The 26,839-nt window shown below is 40.4% G+C and overlaps 1 protein-coding gene across 2 annotated transcripts in view; it reads right to left on the bottom strand.

The window, feature by feature from the left end:
- The window catches only part of LOC134351794 (G-protein coupled receptor 20-like), a 43,827-nt gene that overhangs the window by 12,581 nt on the left and 4,407 nt on the right, over positions 1-26,839 (bottom strand). Inside the window, exon 1 of one of the 2 annotated variants that reach the window (XM_063058503.1) lies at positions 19,541-19,602. The exons of the other annotated variant lie outside the window; for it this stretch is intronic. The gene's annotated coding sequence lies outside the window, so the exon portion shown is untranslated. Of the gene's footprint in view, positions 1-19,540; positions 19,603-26,839 lie in introns of those variants that run through there. 2 annotated transcript variants of the gene reach the window in all.

The raw sequence follows: 26,839 nt of genomic DNA, 5'->3' as shown, positions 1-26,839 counted from the left end.
CCCACCGACCACAAAGCTTGCTGTTAGTGTCATCTCTCAGCCCCCATGTGTGCAGCTGTGATGGAGTAGGGAGAGTGTCATACACGACTGCAGGAGGATAGAAATGTGGAAGGGCTCCAGTCTCCAAAGCTCTGATCAAGTGAACTTGCGCTTGGGAAGATCCCATTTTGTCCAGATGCCCTGTGACCCCCAACTCCACTGCTGTCGATAACTGCCTTTCATCCTCGTGGTTCCGTACCTCTGCCTGGAGCATGTCACGCCTATCCCTTGCACTTGCACTCACTCATCTTTGGAAGTGTGCAGAGCCGAGGCCTTGCCATCCCAGGCATGGGTTGCCGATAATTGCAGGGAGCTCACAGCTGGTCTCTGGCCAAGGTGGCAGCCCATTTTCGGCCCAATCTTTTATGACTCCTGCTTGATTTATTTGCTTGGCATCGGAGCCCCTCAGTGTTAACACAACTCTACACTTTGCCACCTTGAACTCCTCCACTACCGATGACAATGGGAACTGTAGCTGGCCCGATTTTACTTAGAGCCCCACTGAGAAAAAACTTGGGGGGGGGGGTGGATTCCCAGCCACCTCTGCAGGTGCTTGTTGACTTTCCCCTCAGTGCCTTCTGCAGTGGTTATGGGGAACTCGTACACTGTGAAAAGCCAGAGCAGCTTCAGTAGAAGACCATGTTGGTCCAACCATAACCATGGTACAGATATCACCATGGAATGGCATGTCCTAAGTACAAATGAGGCTGGTAAATTAGGATAAAATAACTGTAATACCAAAAACCAGTCTTTATTGTTTTCAACAGCAGTTATTGCCATTCAGGAACATAAGGACACTAGAAAATGAGAGCAGGAATAGTGCACCAGATCCCTCAAGCCTGTCTTTCCATTCTGAATGGCTATGGCTGATGTATGTTGGCCTAAGCACCTTGTCCATGATTGTTCTTATTGCCATGTTAGCATTGCATCTAGTGTGAAGCTATCATAGCTCGGGCTGTCTGTACTTCGGAGTTCAATTCCGGCACCGTTCTGTAAGGAGTCTGTGTACGTCCTCTCCATGGAACGCTTGGGTTTTCCCTGGGTGCTCCTGTTTCCTCCCACAGTCTAAAGACGTACTAGGTTGTAAGTTGTCCTGTGAGTAGGTTGGGTTAATTGGGGATGTAGGGTTTCTGGGCTCAAAGGGCAGAAGTGCAGTATTGCAAAATAAAAAAGTAAATAAAAATAAATAAACTGTCGATTTATCCACACCCTAAATAATGATTTCTGCCTTTCTAGTGATTTAGCCTCCCCCCATTACCCTCTGGAACAGATAATTCCAGCCATTCACTATGTATAGAATGCTTTTGGATTATTTAATCCTACCTGCCAAGGAGTTTTCATGGCACATCCTGTTTTTTTAAAATTCTCTTCTTGAGTTCTTTTCTGTTTTTTTATATATTCCTCAGGGGCTGTGTTTGATTTTAGCTTCCTAAACCTTACATATGCATCCTTTAACTTCTTGTCTAAATTCACCACCTCTCTCAACATCCACGGTTCCTTTACGTTGACATTTTTGTCCTTCAGGATGTGTTGTATTTGTTAGGTGTGGCAGGATAACCACTGACGTTATTACTTGGACTGAATGGCTGTTGGTATGCTGTAAGTTAGAGGTTCAACAGCACCAATTTTTTTGAAAGTATTAAAGCTAAAATGATTCAGTTGCTTCTAATTTGGTAAGCCAGTAACATACGTCTATGAAACTCAACAGTCAATGACTCCCTTGTGGGATCATTCTATTTCAGCATTTAATTTGATTCCAGTTTGGAATTCAGGAGAATGTTCTGAGCTAAAAGTAATGAAATAGAACATTGAATTTATGGACATGGTGAATAACATAGGCACATTTAAGCAAAGTGAAATGAGCACACAAGGAAAAAGAATATAGAAGGATCTGCTATGAGATTAAATAAAGACAAAACAGGGTGGAGATCAGCAAAGGAAGTGTAAGGCGTTCCTTCCCTCCGCTAGCCTGCAGGTCACCCTTGGGCAAAATGCAGCACCTGCTTCGTCCCACCGATCAGGGTCACGTGAAGCCACGGAAGCAGGTTGTATGAGCAGCTCGTGCATATCTCAAGTCCTAGTTATGCGACCACTGATGCTAGGTGAACAGTCTCTGCAGGGTATTAATAATAGCTGGGGCCACACTGTCCAGAAGAAGACAATTCTGTGGAAAAATTTGCCAAGAACAATCATCGTCATGGAAAGACCATGATCACTCACATCATACAACATGATACATAAAGAATGAACGAGAGGAGGTATAAGCTCTGGCATGGACTTACGGAGTAAATTGTTTTATAGTCCTTTGTAATTGTATGACTGTATGTTGTAAGTCAAAGTACAGCAATTCTGATAATCTGCTCTGCCACTGTTCAGAAATCCCAATGGTCTGGCTTACTGGGTTTTCATTCTGGCACTCCCTTTAAGCTCACAAGAGTCCCTTTTCCCACATTCACCGAGTTCGCTGGAACGTCACTTATACATCTGTGTAACATCTATAAAAAGTGTGTTGCAGTATTAATTGGAGAAACTTTGAATAGTTTGGAAAGTTTTCTAATCTGCTCTCACTAAAGTCCTGATAAGTTTTACTGTAGTTGTTCAGAGTGACTGCAATTAATTGAGTCTTATAATGAATCCAGATTAAATAAATGAGCTGAATAACCCGACTAATTTAATTGACTCAATCAAATGGATTTTAAGTTGTCGAAGAAGGCGATACATTTCAACTGATAAGTATATATCCTGATCGTGTTTGATCTGGCCTGACCATGGATTCACTGTCACTGGTGGCTTCCTTTTCTTCGAAACAAAATCAAGAATTAGCAGGGTCTTTGTAAATAAGCGGATTCTCACCAGCCAGGGGAGGCGCTGAGTGACAAGTAAGTCATAAATTGAATAGTTGATAAATGTCTTCGATGGGGACATTTATCAAATATTTAAAATAAATTAAAATAAATTATAAATATATACTTATTCTGCACTTAGCTTTTTTTAAGTGGTCATTGGCCCCATTCAAATGATTGGTACATCAGCCAGCTCTGGTGAGAAACTGAAGGGATGGATATGAACTGGGAGGTTGAATGTTTTGCATTTGATCTCTTGGTTTGGCCAAGCATAAATGGAAGTCTGATATGTGGAACAGCTGGTGGCTGGTGGTTCCGTCATGGGCTCTCAGTTGGGTTACTTCAGTCCTATCAGTTTATAATCATTGCAAATGAACCCTGTAGTCTCCAGTAAGTTGACGGATCCTCATGGGGACTTAGTTAGGTTTTTTAAACTCCATTTCCTACATAAACACAGTACACTATCTTTTGCTGCTCATGTGGGATGTAGTCTTTGTGGGGAAAACAAGCGGAGCCCTAGTAAAATTGAGGCTCCAGATTAGCTGACAGGGATCTGTGGATCTCTCAATGTATTTACAAATGCACACTGAGAGATTGTCCTGTGAATTAATATACTGGAGCCTGCTTATATTGTAGGAAATTGGCAAAATAAGCGTTAAGTGGAAATGACGATTGTTTTAAAATTGTTTGGATTTTGTTAATCCCTGAGATTAATTAGGCGAACATTCTCAGTAGGATTTGGGCCTAATCTGAAAAGAATTTTTCATCCTTTTCCATACTTCGACTATATTGTACTCAATTTCCAACTGAACAGCCCCAGTTGATCAATTACCAAGGATCTGATGACGTTGTGCTTGAATCGGTTATTCAGGAATTTGTCAACAGATTTTACCATCTTTCTCTGTGAGGAAACGCACGTTAAAATATTGGCCACTAATGCAAGCCATTAGAAGAGAATTCCCACATCAACCAATTTGTTACAATTATTTTCCCCTCTGTAGATTAGTTGTCTTATTAATGCATTGATTGATCATATAAAGGAAATTTGTAGTGAGCTGTTTATGTCCCTACACAGTTGTTGCTGCTCATTTCAATTTCTTTAGGGGTACATGTTATGCTTCTCTGGGCAATAACAACTAAGTTATCAACTATTACTGGCTATTTTTATTTTATGTTTCCCTCCATATAGAAGTAGTTCTGCTTCCTTGGGAATGAAAGAGGGAAAAATTCTTCATCAAAGCAAACTTTGACTTGACTGTCCAACATTACTACATTTTAAAATGATTACTTCGGATATATCATTAATTGTTTTCATCTATTCTGTTCTTTTTCAAAGCAAGTGCTCTAAGATAGTGTTGAGTGGTTCAAAAGGTGAACGATGCATGAGGAATACATCATTGTAGGCTATGGTTCTGTAGAAATAGTTGGAGGCTACTCAAAATTATGGCCTGGATTGTAAAAGGTTCTGCTGGCAGTCCTGTGAGGAACTGTGACTATTTAACAATAAAAATGAAAGCAAGTTAATAGGTGCTCGGTAACCGGCATGGATTTGGTAAGTTGAAGGACCTGTTTCAGTGCTGTATATGTCTAAGTTACAGCTCATGTGCAAATGCAAATTCACAACCTTATTCACCAATCACTGCTGATTTCTTTCTGGAAGCTGTTCTCCATGTGGAGCCCACCAGTGAAGCAGGAGATTGTGGGAATTTCACAGCCTTTACAATAAGGGGCCTGTGTGCTTATCTCAGAGGACCTAACTCTCCATTTACTAGAATGGAAATTTTATAGTTGTATGGTAAAAAGGGTACGAGCAAGGTAAGGTATATTTTTAAAAATTGTTTGCAGTAATGTTTTCATTTATTCAAAAATATTATTTTAATGTTTTTGGGTGCTTTTGGGGCTCCCAGAAGCTTTGAGAAATCCAATTGGGGACATGGACTTGGAAATAGAATTGGTTTATTATTGTCACACGTACCAAGGTACAGTGAAAGATTATTGCATGCTGTCAGGCATACTATTCATACAGATCAAATTATTAACACTATATCAAACTAGAACAGAGTAAAACAGTAACAGAATGCAGAATAAAGTATAGCAGCAATAAAGGAAGTGAACAGCAGGTAAATAATAAAGTACAAGATCATAATGAGATAGAGTGTGAGGTCAAGAGACCATCTTATACTGAGGAAACAGTTAATATATAATGGTTTTATAACAGTGGATTAGAAGCTGTCCTTGAGCCTAGTCAATTTGGACTAGATCTTCTGTTGGTCTCCCCATGAGACCTGATTGCAACGCACAAAACCCAGTCACTTCTCAAGGTCTTGCTGCTTAGTTGCAGCCAGCAAGGTTGGTTTTCAGGTGTGTAGAAGGGAGGCATGTGATATTGATGCAATGCCATAACACAAATGTACCGTTTGTGGCTAAGAGAGCCCAAATGGAAAGGATGCCACCAATCCCTCAGAGATAATTGTGCATGACACACAGGATTACATAGCTCGCACTGAATATTATTCTTCCTGATCATTATGGGGTCTTACACCATGAAGACCATGATCTCTGCAGGATGCATCCTTTAGCTTCCTCATTTTGTGCCATGCCCTCATGTTCATGAGAGAGAAAATTCATAGAGGTACCTACTCCTCTTGTTCTTATCAAATCTCTAACACCAGAAAGAAAAGAGAAAGATGTTATTCGTACTTCAGTGAGATGCTCTGAGACTATTTGTGCCAAGGTAGAATTGTGGTGATGGCACTTAAAGGATAGGAGAGATGTGGAAATACAAGAGAACAAACACTAAGAGAAGTATTACTACCAAAAGAAGGTGTAATGAAATATGTGTTGTGAATAGAGGAGAATACTTATAATGGATAAGAAATGAGTTGTGAATTATGTGAAATGATCCAGTACTGACTTATTCCAATACTGCATTTGAACAGCATTCTAGCAACTTTAAGGGGAAGGACATTTCTACTCCTGCCCTCCTTTTCCATGATCATTTAATGCAGCATCTGAAAGCCACAGTTTATTTTGTTGTCCCCTTAAGAAGTGCAGATTACTCTTCGATGGTGGAACAGCTTCATGTTCACTTTTTCTCCCAGTTTCTTGCTAATGGACTAGGCATTCCAAAACCTTTTAGAGCTAACTAAGTACTTTTAAAGTGTAGCTATCTCTGTCTTGTAGAGAAACATGGCAACATTTGCACACAACAATATTTTGTAATCAAATGTCCAGAAAAGCTATTAGTAATGCTGGTTGAGAGACAAATGTTGATAAGGTCACCACAAGTATGCCCCTCCTTAGAATAATGTCATGGGATCTTTTTATCCTGAGAAGCAATTTAGCCCGTTGTATCCATTAAGTTTGGAAATCAGCTTCTCAGCCTAATTCAGCAATAGCTCAGCAGCTTTGGTTCTTCAATCTTTATTTGTTTGTTAACTGGGATCCAGGAATTCCCACCATGTATAGTCCATTTCCATTCTTTCTTGCTAGGCCAATCAGCAGTCAACCACATTAGTTGGTCTGGAGTCACCCAACTAAAAGTGGTAGATTCCATCTGCTGATTAAGTTTTTAAAGTCTATGTTTTCTGATTTTGACATCTCTGCAAGGGGTAATTTGTTCTTCCTATTTGCTCTAAGCATCTCATAGATATATATATGGTCCAATTAAATCTCTCCTTAGCTGCCCCAGTTCCAAAGAATAACAACCCAACTTATACAATATTTTTTGTAGTTAAAATTTTCCAGTTCTGGCAACGTTCTTTGAAAACTTTTCTGTACTTGCTCTAGTTCAATCCAATTTTTACAGTAACACTGAAGTCAATTTGTGGCATTATATACAAAGCAAGCATTAATTCTCAGGAGTATTTTATATGTCAGGTAATAACGAAAGCTTTGGCATGATATTTAACCACCTATCTAACCTGTGAGCTATCCTTAAAAAATCAGAGAGTCATAGAAAAATACAGCACAGAAACAGGCCCTTCAGTCCATCTAGTCTATGTTGAACCATTTAGACTGCTACATCCATCAAAATGCACCCAGACCATACCCCTACCATCCATACACTTATGCGAACTTCTCTTAAACATTGAAATCGAGCTCGCATGCACCACTTGCAGTGGCAGCTTGTTCCACACTCTCATTGGACATACTGCTTCAGTGAGCCATGTTACACATGGGATTTCGTCCTGGCTAAAGTGGCTAGACCTCTGCTTAGTGCAGATTTCCTGTGTACTCAAGGACTATTAGATGATCTTAAGAAATACCAGCTTGTGGATGCCAAGACTTGGAGAGGAAATCTTGTTGTTCTGTAAACAAACACATAGACCCCGTACCTATTTATGAGATGACACAGGCTAAATTCCATACCAGAATGCTTAAAGTTCACCCACACAGCCAATCAGTGAAGAGATTTCCATCCCCACATCACAAATGGGTTTTCAAAATCACGTTCAATCAACTGACTGAAAAGCATTCAGAGGACACACTACAATCAACAGCACACTGATGAAATCTCCTCATATGGTGAAGAAATGTTTGTAAGTAAATTGCCAAAATTGGAGAACAACTTAACAGAACCATCAACCACCCAAGCAACATATCTTCAGAATTATTTCCATGGACTATTTCTTTCTATATTTAGGCTGAATGGCCTGTTTGTGATGTAACACGAGTTTCCTTTATGTAATAACTTGTTATTTAACAATTCTTCTTACTGAAGTACATCTTTCTGAAGTAATCAATAAGTGATTTGGCAAATATTAGGTGCCATGGCAGCATAGATGGATTCAGCAGCGGCTAGATAGGAGAAGCCAGAGAGTAATGGTGGATAACCGTGTGTCAGACTGGAGGATGCTGTGTAGCGGTGTGCCTCAGGGATCTGTACTGGGTCCAATGTTGTTTGTCATATATATTAATGATCTGGATGATGGGGTGGTAAATTGGATTAGTAATTATGCAGATGATACTAAGATAGGTGGTGTTGTGGATGATGAGGTAGGTTTTCAAAGCTTGCAGAGAGATACAGGCCAGTTAGAAGAGTGGGCTGAAAGATGGCAGATGGAGTTTAATGCTGAAAAACGTGAGGTGCTACATTTTGGTAGAACTAATCAAAATAGGACATACCTGGTAAATGGTAGGGCATTAAAGAATGCTTTAGACCAGAGGGATCTAGGAATAATGGTGCACAGTTCCCTGAAGATGGAATCTCATGTGGATAGGGTGGTGAAGAAAGCTTTTGGTTTGCTGGCCTTTATTAATCAGAGCATTGAGTATCGGAGTTGGGATGTAATGTTGAATTTGTATAAGGCATTGATAAGGCCAAATCTGGAGTATTGTGTACAGTTCTGGTCAGTGAATTATAGGAAGGATGTCAATAAAATTGAGAGAGTACAGAGGAGGTTTATTAAAATGTTGCCTGAGTTTCATCTCCTAAGTTACAGAGAAAGGTTGAACAAGTTAGGTCTTTATTCTTTGGAGCGTAGAAGGTTGAGAGGGGACTTGATAGAGGTGTTTAAAATTATGAGGGGGATTGATAGAGTTGATGTGGTTAGACTTTTTCCATTGAGAGTGGGGAAGATTCAAACAAGAGGACCTGGGTTGAGAATAAGAGGACAAAAGTTTAGGGGTAACATGAGGGGGAACTTCTTTACTCAGAGAGTGGTCGCTGTGTGGAACGAGCTTCCGGCAGAAGTGGTTGAGGCAGGTTCGATGTTGTCGTTTAAAGTTAAATTTGATAGATATATGGACAGGAAAGGAATGGAGGGTTATGGGCTGAGTGCAGGTCGGGTAAGCGTTCAGCACGGACTAGGAGGGCCGAGATGGCCTGTTTCCGTGCTGTAATTGTTATATGGTTATATATGGTTATACAATATATACCAAAGTCCCTCTCTGCCAACATAGGACATGGAGCAGTATAGCACAGAAACAGACCCTTCAACTCATGATGTCTGTGCCAAACATGATGCCAATTTAAATTAATCACATTTGCCTGCACCTATTCTATATTAATATTTCTTAAACTTTCCTATTGTATCTGCTTTTTCACTTTCTGGCAACACATTTTCTCATGCTCCTCACACTCTCTGTGTAAAAAGTCTTGCCCCATAAATCTCCTTTAACTTTCTGCCTCTCACCTTAAAACTATAAAGTTTTTGACATTTAATATTTGAAATCTCAAGTATTTGAAAGGTATTTGACAGTTCTGCACTGTCTGGGATTACCTATCCTATCAATGCCTCTCATTACTTTATATGCTTTATCAGGTTGCCCCATTCAAATTTGCCCGACCTCTCCTATTGTTAATACTTTTTAATCCACAAAACCTCCTGCAGAACCTGAACTGCTTCATCTCCAAAGACTCCACGTCCTTCCTGTAAATGTAGAGACCAGAACTGCACACAATACTCCAAATGTGGCCTAATTGAAGTTTTATACAGCAGCTAAATGACTTGTTGACTTCTACATGAAACACCCTGACTGATGAAGACAAGTATGTTATGCCTTTTTCATCACACTACCCTATCTGCTTGTGTGAGAGCTTTGGTAGGAACCTCAATTCTCCTAAAGGTCCTGCCATTTACCTTCCTCTCGTATTTGACTTCTCAAACTGCAACACCTCACTCTTTTCTGGATTAAACGCCAACTGCCATTTCTCAGCCAAAGTTTCCAACTCATTTATATCCTGCTGAAACCTTTGACAACCTCTCTCGCTGTCCACTATGCCACCAACTTTTTGTATCATCTGTAAATTTACTAATCAGCCTACCTATATTTTTGTCCAGGTCATTTATATATAGAGGTCCTAGCACTGATCCTTGTGGAACACTACTAGTCACAATGATCCAATCAGGATAACACCCCTCCACCTTACTCACTATCTTCTTTGACCAATCTAATTTTGAATCCAAACTATCAATGATAAATACCGTGTGCTTTAATTTTAATTTTAACTTTAATTTTAATGTTTTGTATGAATGTGCCATGAATGACATTGTCAAGTCCATATTTATATAATCCACTACCCTACCTTCATACAACACACAAAAAATGCTGGAGGAACTCAGCAGGCTAGGCAGCATCTATGGAAAAGAGTAAATGGTCCACAAACAAGAGAAAATCTGCAGATGCTGGAAATCCAAGCAACACACACAAAATTCTGGGGGAACTCATAGAAGCTGCCTGGCCTACCTTCATTAGAATTTTTGTCACCTCCTTAAAACACAATGAAGTTTGTAAGATAACTATCCTTGATAAGTCTATACCTTTTCAGATGTGAGTAAATCCTTTGCCCAAGAATCTCCTACCACTGATCACCAGTCCAAAAATTCCTGCTCTGCTCTGTTTTTCTTTATAAACAGAGGAACAACCCTGGCTACTCTCCAGTTCTCTGGGACCCCATCTATGGCTAAAGGGAATACAAAGATTTTTGCCAAGCGTCCAAATTCCTCTCTAGCCTCCCTCAGTAACTTAGGATAGACCCCATCAGGCTCTGGGGACTTCCACCTTAATGCTCTTCAAGATCTCCAATATTTCCTCCTGATTATTGAAGCAAAAACATGTCTAGTATGTTGCCCACTTCTTCTGGCTCCAGGCATAAATTTGTCCCTGAGTGTTCCTCATCTCTCTCCAGTTACCCTCTTTTTTTAATGAATGTGTAAAATGACCCGGGATTATTCTTAATCCTACTTGCCAAAGTCATTTTATGGCCATTTTTAGTCCTCCAAAGTCCCTGTTCAAATTCTCTCCTGCTTCCTTTATATCTTTGTAACACACACAGAATGCTGAAGGAACTCAGCAGGCCAGGCAGCACAAGTCCTGATGAACAGTCTTTGCCCTAAACATCGACTGTTTACTCTTTTTCATAGATGCTGCCTGGCCTGCTGAGATCCTTCAGCATTTTATGTATTACTTTGTTTACCAGCATCTGCAGATTTTCTCTTGTTTGTCCTTTATATGATGGGATTTCGAGAGTAGGTTCATTCATGAGTTACTGAGCATGCTTGGAGTTAAGAAGTTGAGTCCTGACGAAGGGTTCCGGCCCGAAGCATCGACTGATCTTTTCCACGGATGCTGCCTGACCTGCTGAGTTCCTCCAGCGTGTTGTGAGTGTTGCTTTGACCCCAGCATCTGTAGATTATTTTGTGTTGAGGACTACTCCTTATCACCCACAGGGTGATCCCCTGCCCGAGAGGTTTAATTGGACCTTGATAGACATGCTCAGAACCTTGGAGATCAGCAAGAAGAGCAAGTGGAGTCTACATATTGGACATCTGGTCCACAGTTACAACTATACCCGAAATGAAGCTACTATGTATTTGCCATACTATCTGATGTTTGGTTGTGAAGTGAGGTTGTCCATCAACCTTTGTTTTGGGAATGATGAGGATGACCTAGCACCGAAGACTTATCTGAAGTATGTGTCTGATATAAGAAGGGAGCTGAAAAAGGCTTATGAATTAGTTGAGGTCGCAGCTACCAAGCAGAATCAAGGAAACAAGAGGAGGTATGCAGGGACCCCTTCTCAATTTGGCTAGACATTGAAGCTTCACAAGCAAAATGCCCTCTTATTAATTTGCTTTTCCTCAATAAGATGAAACTAGTTAAGGAATATTGTCGCAACCCAATAACAATTAATACAGTCAGGGTTTGGAGGGCGGTGCGACAAATTGAGGGCAACACAGCGAAGATATCAACCTTCACTCCAATAACCAGCAGTCCAGATTTTCAACCTGGCATAATGGATTCTGGATTTAAACTTCGGATTCTAAGGGTATTTTCCATCTTGGAGATTTGTTTGATGAAGGAACGATGATGTCTTTTAGTCAAATAATACAGAAATTTAACATACCCAACAAGGTTTTTTATTGTTTCTTTCAGATAAGAGATTATATACAGAAGAAAACATCATTGTTAACTGATTTCTATTGTTCTGACATAGAAAAGAGGGTGTTTCGTTCTAAGGGTGAAGTCTCTTTTAGTACTTTTTACAGCATCCTGAGGGAATGTTCTTGTGGAGAGGCTGAGCAGCTGGGGAGGGTCTGGGAGGAAGAGCTGGGGGTAGAAGTTACAGCTGAAACATGGGAAGACATCTGTGATAATGCAAAGAAAATTTCAGTTTGTAATAGAACTAAAGCATTGCAACTCAAAATTCTGCATAGAGCCCATCTGACTCCAGATCGTCTCTCAAAATTTAAGACGGAGTTTTCTCCAATGTGTTCTAAATGTAAAGTAAATACTGGAACTTCCACCCGCTGTTTTTGGACTTGTCCCAAACTTCAGGCATACTGGAGTGATATTTTGGGTGAAATGGAAAAGATTCTTAAGATGGAGCTTGAACTGGACCCTGTGTCTTTTCTTTTAGGCTTACCCAGCGGTCGTATTATTAATGTATATCGGAAAAAACTTTTTAACATCCTGACTTTTTGTGCGAGGAAGAACGTTTTACTTTGTTGGTTATCCGATAAGGCCCCTGAACTTTTTGGTTGGCGTAAATTAATCATGGAATACATTCCTTTGGACTTTTTGACATGTATGGTACACTCAAAAACAAATAGTTTTCATAAAACATGGCAACCTTTTCTGCAGTATGTAGATGTAAACCTGTCTACTATGCTAATAAGGGCTTTTGTATAGGATGTTATGGTGATGTTTATATTTTGATGGAAGTGTTCTGATATCTGATATCTGTGAGGGGAAGAAATGTAAACGTAAATGTATCTGGAAATTGAGAGTTTTGTTATGCTGAGCAAAAAAAAAATTAAAAAAATAAAATTACAAAAAAGTTTAGGTTCTCCCAACTCATGCCAGGAGACCAAGTCCTCATAAGGAATTTGGGGCTACCTGGGAATCATAAATTGGCTGACTGCTGGGCGGCTATGCCCTATGTAGTGGAGAGTCAGATACCAAATGTACCAGTTTTCCGGGTGAAACCAGAGGATGGGAATGGGCCTGTCAAGATTCTCCATCGGAACCACCTTCTGCCTCTGGGACAATAGGCGCAGGTTGACCCAGAGCCCGACCTGGAGTCTACACCTAGAAAGAGGATTCTGTGGCATCGCGGGGCGACTGAAGGACCAACAGCAGGAGAGAGCAGACAGGCCCCCACCCCTGAGTGGGATATTGATTCGGAGGATGAGGGAATGGGGGTGTGATATATGCTACCTTTTGCTAACTCCCCACTGAATGAGGAAGAGATTCCCAACCCTTCTCACGCTGAGTCAGGTAAAATGCCCTGGGAAAGATTTCACTGCTAATGTAATGGTTGTTCTGCAGCAGCAGTGTTTGGCTTATGACTAGAGATAACGGGGGCTTTGGAACATGCGCTGTCCAATGAAGGGAGTGTTTCTTTCTTGTTGTGTGCCTGAAAGCGAGTTGTTCTAGGTTTTTTGTTCGGTGGAAGATGAAGAGAAAAGATGCCTGAAAGGGGTGGACTTGAAGTGGGGCCAGGAGTTGACGAAACACGGGGGAAATCGATGGAGGACTACCAGAAGGGAAACCATGAGCTCCAACGTGCACATTAGACTGTTTCATAAAAATGGGCTCTTTTCTTTTTGTTTTTCTTTACTAACCCTCTAGTCAAATGAAGAATTATAAAGCTAAATTGTTTACTTGCATATACTGTACCGTCTGTTATTTCGTGGTTCTGATTTGTAACAGGGGAACACATCATGCAACTTTCACACAAGCAAGAGGTTTTGCACCTCAGATTTCACACGTTTGGCGGGGCCAGAGACTGTCTTCCCGAGACTAACACCGCTGGCCAAACTTGAGGGTTACACAAGTAAGTCATAAGAGCAGAATTAGGCCATTTATTCCTTCTGCTCCACCACTCAATCATGGCTGATTTTATTTTTCGCAACCCCATTAATAGAACCATAGAACCATAGAAACTACAGCACAGAAACAGGCTCTTTGGCCCTTCTTGGCTGTGCCGAACCATTTTCTGCCTAGTCCCACTGACCTGCACATGGACCATATCCCTCCATACACCTCCCATCCATGTATCTGTCCAATTTATTCTTAAATGTTAAAAAAGAACCCGCATTTACCACCTCGTCTGGCAGCTCATTCCATACTCCCACCACTCTCTGTGTGAAGAAGCCCCCCCTAATGTTCCCTTTAAACTTTTCCACCCTCACCCTTAACCCATGTCCTCTGGTTTTTTTCTCCCCTTGCCTCAGTGGAAAAAGCCTGCTTGCATTCACTCTATCTATACCCATCATAATTTTATATACCTCTATCAAATCTCCCCTCATTCTTCTACGCTCCAGGGAATAAAGTCCTAACCTATTCAACCTTTCTCTGTAACTGAGTTTCTCAAGTCCTGGCAACATCCTTGTAAACCTTTTCTGCACTCTTTCAACCTTATTTATATCCTTCCTGTAATTTGGTGACCAAAACTGAACACAATACTCCAGATTCGGCCTCACCAATGCCTTATACAACCTCATCATAACATTCCAGCTCTTATACTCAATACTTTGATTAATAAAGGCCAATATACCAAAAGCTCTCTTTACGACCCTATCTACCTGTGACGATATTTTTAGGGAATTTTGTATCTGTATTCCCAGATCCCTCTGTTCCACTGCACTCCTCAGTGCCTTACCATTAACCCTGTATGTTCTACGTTGGTTTGTCCTTCCAACGTGCAATACCTCACACTTGTCAGTATTAAACTCCATCTGCAATTTTTCAGCCCATTTTTCCAGCTGGTCCAAGTCCCTCTGCAGGCTCTGAAAACCTTCCTCACTGTCTACTACACCTCCAATCTTTGTATCAGCAGCAAACTTGCTGATCCAGTTTACCACATTATCATCCAGATTATTGATATAGATGACAAATAACAATGGACCCAGCACCGATCCCTGTGGCACACCACTAGTCACAGGCCTCCACTCAGAGAAGCAATTCTCTACCACCACTCTCTGGCTTCTTCCATCGAGCCAATGCCTAATCCAATTTACCACCTCTCCATGTATACCTGGCGACTGAATTTTCCAAACTAACCTCCCATGCGGGACCTTGTCAAAGGCCTTACTGAAGTCCATGTAGACAATATCCACAGCCTTCCCTTCATCCACTTTCCTGGTAACCTCCTCGAAAAACTCCAACAGATTGGTCAAACATGACCTACCATGCACAAAGCCATGTTGACTCTCCCTAATAAGCCCCCGTCTATCCAAATGCTTGTAGATTCTGTCTCTTAGTACTCCCTCCAATAACTTACCTACTACTGACGTTAAACTCACCGGCCTATAATTTCCCGGATTACTTTTCGATCCTTTTTTAAACAACGGAACAACATGAGCCACTCTCCAATCCTCCGGCATTTCACCCGTAGACAGCGACATTTAAAATATTTCTGCCAGGGCCCCCGCAATTTCAACACTAGTCTCCTTCAAGGTCTGAGGGAACACTCTGTCAGGTCCCGGGGATTTATCCACTTTAGTTTTCCTCAAGACAGCAAGCACCTCCTCCTTTTCAATCTGTACAGTTTCCATGATCTCACTACTTGATTCCCTCAATTCCATAGATTTCATGCCAGCTTCCTTAGTAAACACAGACGCAAAAAACCTATTTAAGATCTCCCCCATTTCCTTTGGTTCCGTACAAAGCCGACCACTCTGATCTTCAAGAGGACCAATTTTATCCCTTACAGTCCTTTTGCTCTTAATATACATGTAAAAGCTCTTTGGATTATCCTTCACTTTGACTGCCAAGGCAACCCTCATGTCTTCTTTTTGCCCTCCTGATTTCTTTCTTAAGTATTTTCTTGCACTTCTTATACTCCTCAAGCACCTGATTTACCCCCTGTTTCCTATACATTTCATACAACTCCCTCTTCTTCTTTATCAGAGTTGCAATATCCTTTGAGAATCAAGGTTCCTTATTCCTATTCAATTTGCCTTTAATCCTGACAGGAACATACAAACTCTGCACTCTCAAAATTTCCCCTTTGAAGGCTTCCCACCTACCAATCACATCTTTGCCAGAGAACAACCTGTCCCAATCCACGCTTTTTAGATCCTTTCTCATTTCTTCAAATTTGGCCTTCTTTCAGTTCAGAACCTCAACCCTAGGACCAGATCAATCCTTGTCCATGATCAAATTGAAACTAATGGTGTTATGATCACTGGAACCAAAGTGCTCCCCTACACAGACTTCTGTCACTTGCCCTAATTCGTTTCCTAATAGGAGATCCAATATTGCATCCCCTCTAGTTGGTCCCTCTATATACTGATTTAGAAAACTTTCCTGAACACATTTTACAAACTCTAATCCATCTAGACCCCTAACAGTATGGGAGTCCCAATCAATGTATGGAAAATTAAAATCCCCTACCACCACAACTTTATGTTTCCTGCAGTTGCCTGCTATCTCTCTGCAGATTTGCTCTTCCAAGTCTCGTTGACTATTGGGTGGTCTGTAATACAATCCCACTAATGTGGCCATACCTTTCCTGTTTCTCAGCTCCACCCATAAGGACTCAGTAGACATGCCCTCTAATCTGTCCTGCCTGAGCACTGCTGTAATATTTTCCCTAACAAGCAATGCTACTCCCCCACCTTTCATTTCTCTGCCTCGATCACATCTGAAACATCGGAACCCTGAAATATTAAGTTGCCAGTCCTGCCCCTCCTGTAGCCAAGTTTCACTAATTGCTACAACATCATAATTCCACGTGTCAATCCACGCCCTCAACTCATCCGCCTTCCCCGTAATACTCCTAGCATTGAAATATATACACCTCAGAAGATTTTTACCACCACTCACAACCTTTCTATCAGCGGATTTGCTTAAACTTTCAATATCATTTATTTTCACCCCAGCCACACTGTCAGCTCTGGCACTCTGGTTCCCATCCCCCTGCAAATCTAGTTTAAAGCCTCCCCACTAGCACTAACAAACCTCCCTGAAAGGATATTGGTCCCCCTGTGGTTCAAATGTAACCCGTCTCTCTTGTACAGGTCCCACCTGCCCCAGAAGAGGTCCCAATGATCCTGAAATCTGAAACCCTGCCCCCTACACCAGTTCCTCAGGCACTTGTTCCTCCTCCAGAGCATCCTATTCCTACCCTCACTGGCACCTAGCACAGGTAGCAATCCTGAGATTACCACCCTCGAGGTCCTGCTTTTCAACTTCCTACCAAGCTCTCTATACTCACTGTCCAGGACCTCTTCACTCTTCCTTGCTACGTCATTGGTACCGATGTGCACCACGACATCTGGCTGGTCACCCTCCCACTTCAGAATGTCATGCAATCGATCAGAGACATCCTTGACCCTGGCACCTGGGAGTCAACAAACCATCCTGGATTCTCTGTCATGACCACAGAACCTTCTATCTGCACCTCTAACTATTGAGTCCCCTATCACTACCACTCTCCTCTTTTCCCCCCTCCCTTCTGCACTGCAGAGCCAGCCTCAGTGCCAGAGATCCGGCTATTGCAGCTTGACCCAGGTAAGTCATCCCCCCCAACAGTATCCAATGCGGTATACTTGTTGTTGAGGGGAATGGTCACAGGGGAACCCTGCTCTGCCTGCCCTTTCCTCTTCCCTCGCCTGACAGTGACCCAATTTCCTGTCCTCTGCTCCTTTGGTGTAACTACCTCCCTGTAGCTACGATCTATAATCTCCTCATTCTCCCGAATGATCCGCAGGTCATCCAGCTCGTGCTCCAGTTCCCTAACGGGGTTTGTCAGGAGCTGCAGCTGGATGCAGTTCTTGCAGGTGTCGTTGTCAGGGACACTGGAGGGATTCCTGACTTCCCACATCCTGCAAGAGAGCATTCCAACATCCTGCCTGGCATTCTCTCTACGCTAGACAATCCGAACAAAAAACTTACCGGAACCTACCCTGGCCTCTACCTGTTCTCGCCGAAGCCTGTTTGAGCCAAAGCCGTCCCACTCTGACTCAGTCCACTCCGACGATGGCCGCTGTATATGGTGGTCTGCTTTTTAAACCTTGGCGCGCTATGTAACGCGCCTGCGCAGTGCAGACCCTTCTCCCCGAGCAGTTTTTAAATAAATAAATAAATAAATAAACAAATAAATTAAATTCTCTCACCTTCTCCCTGTAACCCTTAATCTTTTTACCAATCAAAATTACTTGTCAATTTCTACCTTAAATACACCAAATGATTTTTGCCTCCATAGCCCTACTTGTTAATAAATTCTATAGATTCACCAGCTTCTGGATGAAGGAATTCCTCCTCATCTCAGTTGTAAAGGATGTGATTATTACAGAATTCCCTTCCTGCTGCCCACACTCACTCCTCATATCCTTATTCTCTGCCAACCTGTAATGCTATACTGTATATGACTGTAATTTATATTAGTAGCAGATTTCTGTATTATGCTAAAGGCCAACTATTACATTTGTCTATAAACGGTCAAACAATGCTACATGGTCTCAATATAAATCCCTCTCTAAATAATTATGAATCTGCATGGAAGAGATTACATCATGAAGTGAGCTACCTCTAGGGTGAATGAGTACAGTGTGAAGTTAAGTTTCAAAAAAGTTATTTAATAGGAGTAAAAACTCAGCACAGAATGGAGGTAAAAAACAAATTAGGACAAATTTTCTCACAATTGTCTTTTAATTATTAAAGAATTAATGAAACATATGCAACACTGGGGTTGATCAAATGTGATCAAATTTTCACAATGTTGCAGCTAGAAATGATTTGATGTACAACTACACAGAACTGGTTTTCTCTGAGGCAAGGCAGACACGCAGCAGAAAATGTTCTCTCTTTTTTCTACAACAATTTTATAAAGCACTTTGTCCATCTAAATTACTGAATGTACTGTGTATCTTATGTGAACAGGATAAAGATAACATAGGGCGTTGTGGAAGGACATTGACCTGTAATGAATGCTGATTCTACTCAGTGTCCCGAGCATTTCTGGTTTTATTTCAGATTTCCAGCTGCCCCAGTATATTCCTTTATCACCGGTAGAAGCAGACAGTGTTCCTCTGGGGTGCGGGGTCTAGACGGAAGGCATACTGATTAAATTTAAGACCTTTGAGTAGAGCAAGGGAAAATCTCAATTCTTTGGGCATTTAAAGTTATGGAATCCACTTCAAGGTGCAATACTTGAGGAGGTAATTGTGTTAATATTTCAGATTTGAATGGTTAGGTCAGTAAGGAATAAAATGGGAACAGTTTAAATAGGTGCTTAGTGTAAATGGGCACATTAGGCTAAAGAGCCTGAATGTATGATTATATGTGACATAAAGGATGATAAGGGAAGATAGTGAAATCACAGTGAATTGTACATAGGTTAACTTTCTGGCTTACTAAGTAAGTTATTTGTATGACAGCCGAAGAGCTGTCCTACCAAATACACAGTACTGTGCAAAAATCCTAGACAACCTGGCTATATATATGTGCCTAAAACTTGTTGCATAATATTATACCTACATGGTCAGTAACCAGCTCAAAATAGTTCGGCAATAAACTCCATTTGATGCACTTAATAATCTAATGAAAAACATAATACTTGTTCAGGTGTATAACTTGTCTGTATAGAATAATACCGGAATATTCTAATACCTTTCATTATTACCTATTTAATGTTCAGTATTATTTTGGGTATTTGTGAAATGGAAACTTGATACATTTTCTGCCACAGGATTATGACCTACCTGAAAGTAACTTTTCAAAGCTGATCACGAAACAATATGTTCCAGAGTCATTGCAACATTTCCCAAAGTAAAAGTAGAGGAAACAGGCAGCTGCTCTGGAGAGAGACACAGTTAAATTACAGTTCGATGGCCTCTAATCAGAACAAGGAAAAGTAAGACAGTTTTAAAATGTAACCGAATTAGGAAAAAATGGAAAGAGAAGAGGCTATATTTGATGGATTGGAAGGCAGGCGTAAAAGTGAATAAGATGGTGATATAAAATACATGCTGGGGATCAGTCCTGATAGCAGACTGTTCTTCTTAAGAGCTGGGAGTACAGTGGGCCAATTTATTTTGGTCAAAACTGACCCCCAAGAGAAAATGAAAATTAATATTCTGCCCTTGATTTGGGATAGCTGGAGTATTTTTGTATGTACTGAAGCCAAAAAAGGCTTTTTACAGAGTACACCTAAGGGGACGTGGAATCAGAGACATCTGGTACAGAGGCATTTTGACAGACACCTAAATAGACAAGTCTTAGCGAGATATGGTCCTAATGTGGGTAAGTCAGATTAGAGTGGATGGTAAAAAAGGTCAACATGGACACCGTGGGCAGGTAGATTTGTGGTTGTGCTGTACATCTGTGAATTTAAGGCCGTCACTAAAGGTGGTAAAGGAGAAGGGATGTTTTTCACATAAGGTGCATGTCCAAAACAGAGTTCTCTGTCAGAAAGAAGATGGAATTAGAATGCATCATAGTTTTTAAAAAGAGATGAAAATTTGCAAAACAATAATATGAAGAATATAGGAAAGAGCGGGCAATGGAAGGAACATCTCTGGAGAAGAACTGGCACAGTACAGTAACATACTTTGCTCCTCCAAACCTACAAAGTTTTGAAGCTGCAAAGTTCAAACTGTCCATGGAGAAAACCTGGTAGTGTGGTAATGTAGGGCTGGTAAACAGGACTGGAATAGTTGGATAGAGAACACACTTTCTACTCTGTTACATTTTGGTGAGAATTTGCTTCCTTAAAACAGAGTGGTAAATCCCGTTGAGTTACTGGTATATGCTGACATTTCTACTCTGAGCTCTTCAGCCAGTCACCCTGTCTGACTTGTCAGAATGAGGGCTATTAAAAAGGGAAATGATTCCAAAAAGCATCAACATACTTTTGCAAGGGGACTTCTTCCTCCACAGAGAACATAAGGAGATAAATTTTCTCAAAGTTTTCTTCCTGCCATGCCACTGTTTCACATTTAGAGCAAAGAGCTGACCTAAAAATATAGAAGAACCTATACAGGATTTGGGGCGAAATCTTAGGCCTGGGTAACGGGAATTTTGTTACACTTCTCTTTTCACAAAAAGGTGTTTCAGGAAGGTTGTCATTCTGTTGTTTGAGAATGAGATCGTGCCCTTTGGGGCTCTATTACAACATATCAGAGGATTATTATAAGAAGCTTGTATTTTACCTCGTGAATTCCTTTGTACTTTCATTTGTTGCTACTATTTTTGTCTCCTTCTCAGTTCTTCCCATTTCTAGCTGGCATATCACAATAGATGTCTCCACTTTATTTCTAATAATAAGCACTTCTTTTCAGCCATTAAAAATGCTGAGGTGGCTTCAAACATAACTTTTAGTCATGAGCTGGAAACAGTTTCTCTGCTGATATCATTTGGCAAAAGGGAAATAGAGTGCGTGCACAGCAATTTAATTGTAAATCTACTTTGGAAATAAATGGAACATGCCCTCAATCCCCTATATCAGCTCTTTTTTCCACAGCTCTCCAGATTGTGGTGACAGCTGCAAAACATTTTAATCACACCAATATCACGTGATGTGACAATATATTTTTGAAAAGGGCTTCATGTTGTCATGTGCCTGTGAAAGTTTTCCTGATAAAGATTTGGGATCCTTGCAGCAACAAAAATACTGGCCCTCGACGAATTCTATGCAGAAACTGTAAGTTCATGAAGCCTTCAGAGTTGTTTTGCAAAAAGTTATCCCATCACCCTGCGATGAAACAGATTTATCAATGGGCTCTGACCAGTGGCTGGTCCCAACTCTGTAAGACTTGTCAAAGCCAAATTAATTGCAACCTCACTGTGAGTCTCCCCATTGAGATTAGTCATGTCATGAAATTGCTGGATTGAAGCCGCTAATGTGAAGTAGTATCACTACAGCCATTTGGAGCTGGTAACTCATGCCTTAAGAATCCGGTTAAGGGTGATTTATGCCCCTGACATGCCTAACTGCCGTGCACACTGAGAAAGAGAATAATTAAACTATGGATTCTCATAGCTGCAGGTTTTAGGATGGTCCCAGATATTTTAACAAATCTATTTTATGCCTGTCTTCACAGTCAAATTTTTCTTATTTGCATCATGGGACCAGAAAGGTGAAGATAAATCAGCTGGAGTTTGGCTTTTACTCAACCAACACTTTATATGCTGCGCTGAAATCAATTCTGCTGTTCCTTATCTGAATCATCATGCTGATTCAATTCTTCAGAGCTGAAGAATGTTTTTATCCTTAACACATCATTCCTCTACTCTGAGGATCAATGCAACAACTTTCAAACACAGTGACTGACCTTATTCTCTTTTTCTATTTATTCCTTTTAATACTTTGCTAGCTTTTTCTTTTTGCCTCTTTTCTCTCTCTAAATCACACTTATTTTCTCTCTCTTTATTTCTCTTTCTGGCTCTAATTCTATGTTTGCCTCTTTCTCTCTGACTATTGACAGGACCTTCTTCAGATCCTAGATATGACATTGCCAGCATTAGGCCATTATTAATTCAGAATCATAAGATCACGCATCGTGAAGATAATGCAATCTGAGATGAAAATCTAGTTTCCGTCATTTGCCCAGAGATGTACTATGACAGCACACCGCTGTCTGTAAGGCATTTGTATGTTCTCCCCATGACCACATGGGTTTCCTCCAGGTGCTCTGGTTTCCTCCCACAGTCTAAAGATGTACCAATTGGTAAATTAATTGGTCACTGTAAATTGTCCCATGATTAGGCTAGTGTTAAATTGGTAGATGCTGGGCAGCATGGCTTGAAGGGCCGATTCCACACTGTATCTCAATAAATTAAAAAAATATATTTTAGATCCCATGTGTGCAGATGACTGATGTATTCTCTGTGCTGTCTTTATCTGTTGCTATAATGGAAACATTAACCTATGTGTAACTTTAGGAGCTTGAAATTCTCTGAGGTTGTTACTATTGTCTGTCATAACCTTATTTGGGGATTGGTAGAATTTATTCCAATTCCATGTGTTCACTAACTTGTCCCGTTTTACCTTTAACAGAATAATTAAAGGAGCTTGTTGGAATTTTAGGACCACAAGTTTTTGCACACTAAAAGAGTAGTGATAATATGGAAATGGAAAAGGAATGCCAGAGACTAAGGGAGCATGAAAAAAGAAGAGGGATTGCATATGTTTGAGAACATTTGTAAAGGTGAGTAAAAGAGAGGAACTGTGCTATCGTGAAGGACAAAAATGTTGGCTTTGGTCATTAGTGATGGATGTTAATGAGACATACATGGAACTGAATGGAATTGCAGTTTCAGTAGGTTCTTCAACTCTTGTCACTCTTGGAGGAGATACTAGCATTCCTTGAGAAGATCAGAGCTTTGTCTGATCTAAGCTCAGCCCGACCAGTAGTGGTGAACTGGAGTGTGTGGTCAGTTTTTGGGGTCAAGTCTCGAACCCGACGTGCGACTTGTACCCATAGTACTGTGTTTCTGACTGAGAATACTACAAAATGAATAATGGTTGATAGGATTGGGAGAAAGAGGGGTGATTGGGTGCACATGACAGAGAAAGAAATAGTAAAAGTGAACAAAGAAATTAAGTGTGTATATGCTTGCATGTGTGTGTATATATATCCAAATGTCAGAGAGATAAGTAATTAAATAACCTTATTATAAGGGCTGCAGTAAAAGCAGGGAACGCTGGAGGTACTCAGCAGATCAGGCAGCATCAGCAGTTCTCTTGAAAGGGTACTGACTTGGAGCATTAATTCTCTTTCGCCGCAGATGCTTCCTAACATGATGAATATTTCCAGCATTTACTGCTTTTATTTTGATTTTATAGGATATATATTCTTTGCTTTTCTTGTTATCATATTTGGACAGTTTATGACCTAAAGTGAATGCACACGCTGCTTTTCTCTCTGATTTTTTACCACATGCATTTTCATATATTATATTTTTAAAAAAGCAGAGAAGAAATGAAGCTACGATCACAATTGGCTTGTGCGTCATACTTGAGACACAATAGGAAATAAATACAAAACGTGTTTATGCAAGTGAGCCAGAAGTATTTACTATAATATAATTAGAACGTAGAATGTATAATAGCAGAGCATAGGAACTGGCCTTTTGGCCCAGGATGTCTGTGCCAACCAAGATACTAATCTAAACTGATCAAATTGCTATCATATCTTCCACCACATCCCCGGCAGTGAATTACAGACACCTACTACTTACTCTCTGTGTAAAATACATGCCTTGTAAATCTCCTCTAAGCGTTCCCTCTCTCACCTTAAATCTATACTCTCTAGTCATTGATATTCCCACCATAGTAATAGATTCTATCTACCCTATTTGACCTCTCATAATTTTATATACTTCTGTCAGTTTATCCCTTAGTCTGTGACACACCAAGTTTTCTAACCTTTCTTGCAACTAATACTATTTAATCCAAGCAACGTGCCCTTTGCAAAGGTTTCACTTTCCTCCTGTAATACAGTGACCAGTCTGCATACAATGTCCAAGTGTAACCGAAATGAAGTTTCATACAGTGGCAGCATTGCTTCCTGACTTTTATATTCAACACCTTGTCAAATGAAGGCAAGTATGCAATGCATTTTACCAACCTATCCACTTGTATTGCCATTCTTAGGGAGCAAGGGACTTGCACCAAGATCCCTCTCGACATCAGTGCTCCTCAGTGTTCTGTCATTTATTGTATATTCTCCTCTTGCAATTGACTCCACAAGTGCAAAACCTCATATTTGTCTGTACTAAACTCCAGCAGCCATTTCTCTGTCCATATCTCCAATTATTCTATATAATGCTGAATCTGTTGACAACCTTCTGCAGTATCCACATCTGCCAGTTTTTGTGTCATGTACAAACTTACTAATCAGCCCACCTACACTTTTATCCAAATTGTTTACACATATCACCAACAACAGCAGTTCCAGTACTGATTCTTGTGGTACAAATGGCATTTGGCATGTAAAAACTCCATCACTTCCTGGTTCTTCTCCAAGTATTGTCTTCTCCTGGCTGATCCATCATTGTCGCCAGGTCCAAACCTTGTATTTGCCTACTTTTGTGAGATTACTTTTGTTTAGCACAGACTAGATGGGCTGAAGGGCCTGTTTCTGTGCTGTAATGCTCCGTGACTCTCTGACCCTATGACTCTACTTGTTTAACTATACATAGGCCAACAGTTCAAAAGCTCTGTCAACATCACCTTTTGAAGAACAATTAGTGATTAGTAATAACTACTAGTCCAGCTAGAGATGTGCAACTTTTGACAGTAATTGTGTTCTTCACTGTTCTTCTCCTGGAATCTTTGTTCTACATTTGACATCAGATTAAGGAACTCAATGATTCTAAACATTGTCTCCTCTCCCACTCATCAAATTAATTTCCTTCATGAAATCTGCTGTCTCCATCAATTCCTGACTTTCTAATCACACAGATTGCACCCAATTTGCTGTCTCCAGTCACTAGTCATTAAATGCAAAGGCCTTCCTTTTTATTGAAACTGACATTAAGTTATGAACAACTATAAATTTATTTCAGAATAATGTTAACTGAAGTGTATAGTTTTTAGCAGCAATTAACTCAGCAGATTGAGCAGCATCTGTAGGAGAAACGGATTACAGTATTAAATTTTGACCTGAAACATTGTCAGTTCCTTTCTTCCCATAGATGCTGCTCAACCTGCTGACGTCCTTCAGCAGATTTTTTTGTTTTTCTATATTCCAGTATCAACAATCTATAGTGAATCCTGTATATTTTTCAGTGCAGATAGCATCATTATGGAGGCATTATTCTGCACGAGGGCTCCCAAGTCCCCTTCCGCCTCTGATTCATGAATTTTCTCCCAGTTAGGTAATAGTCTTAGCTTTTATTTCTTCTACCAAAGAATATGACCATACACTACCCTACATCTGCCAGTTCTTTACCCATTCTCCCATTCTAAGTCCTTCTGCAGACTCTTTGCTTCCTCAGCACTATTTTCCCTGCCACCTATCTTTGTATGTCCACAAAGATTCTACTGTCCAAATCATTGATATATAACATGAAAAGAAGTGGTCCCTACACTGAGCAGAATACCACTAGTCACTGGTGGCTAATCAGAAACAGCCCCTTTTTCCCCACTCTTTGTCTCCTGTCAGTCAGCCAATCTTCTATACATGGTAGTATCTTTCATGTAATACCATAGGCTCTTACCTTGTGAAACAGCCTCTTTTCTTTTTAAATCTTTTTATTGAGTAAGTATACAAAAAAGGTAAGCCATATAAACATTAATACAATGTTAAAGTATAATAAAATTCCAAAAGATAACAATACCAAAAAGAAAATACTACAAACAATGTAATTTAAGCATAAGAAACCAAGATAACATAATAGTATACTAGATTTTATATATATCAATGGAAAAAAAAGAAAAAAAAAACCCCAAAAAAAAACCCACCGTGCAACTAACTAAAAGCAAAGCATGTGAAACAGCCTCATGTGTGACATCTTATCAAAGGCCTTCTGAAAATCCAGTTAAGTGATATCCCATGATTGTCTATCTAGCCTGTTATTTCCTCAATTAATTTCATCAGATCTGTCAGGCAGGATTACTCCTTAAAGAAACTATGCTGACTTTGCCCTGTTTTAGCATGTTCCTCCAAGAACACCTCATCCTTAATAATGGTCTCCAAGATCTTCCTAACTGATGTCATGCTAACTGGCCTATAATTTCATTTCTTCAGCCTCCCTCCCTTCTTAAAGAGTGGAGTAACATTAGCAATTTTTCAGTCCTCCAGAACCATTCCATTGCCTTCAGAATCTTTCAGCTACCTCTTTCAGAGCCCTGGCGTGTCAACTATCTGGCCTGGGTGACTTATCTACTGTGCCTTCAAACTTTTCAGCATTCCAAGCATCATCTCCTTAGTTATAGCAACAGCACTCACTTCTGCCCCTTGACATTCTCAACTTTCTGGCATTGTGCTAGTGTTTTCCATAGTGACACAAAACACTTATTAAGTTCCTCTGCCATTTCTTTGTCCCGCATTTTT

Source organism: Mobula hypostoma, chromosome 1 (genome assembly GCF_963921235.1).
Source record: "Mobula hypostoma chromosome 1, sMobHyp1.1, whole genome shotgun sequence".
NCBI classification, from domain to species: Eukaryota; Metazoa; Chordata; class Chondrichthyes; order Myliobatiformes; family Myliobatidae; genus Mobula; species Mobula hypostoma.
The sequence above is the reverse complement of the archived record's forward strand: the minus strand, read 5'-3'. Positions and strand labels throughout refer to the sequence as shown.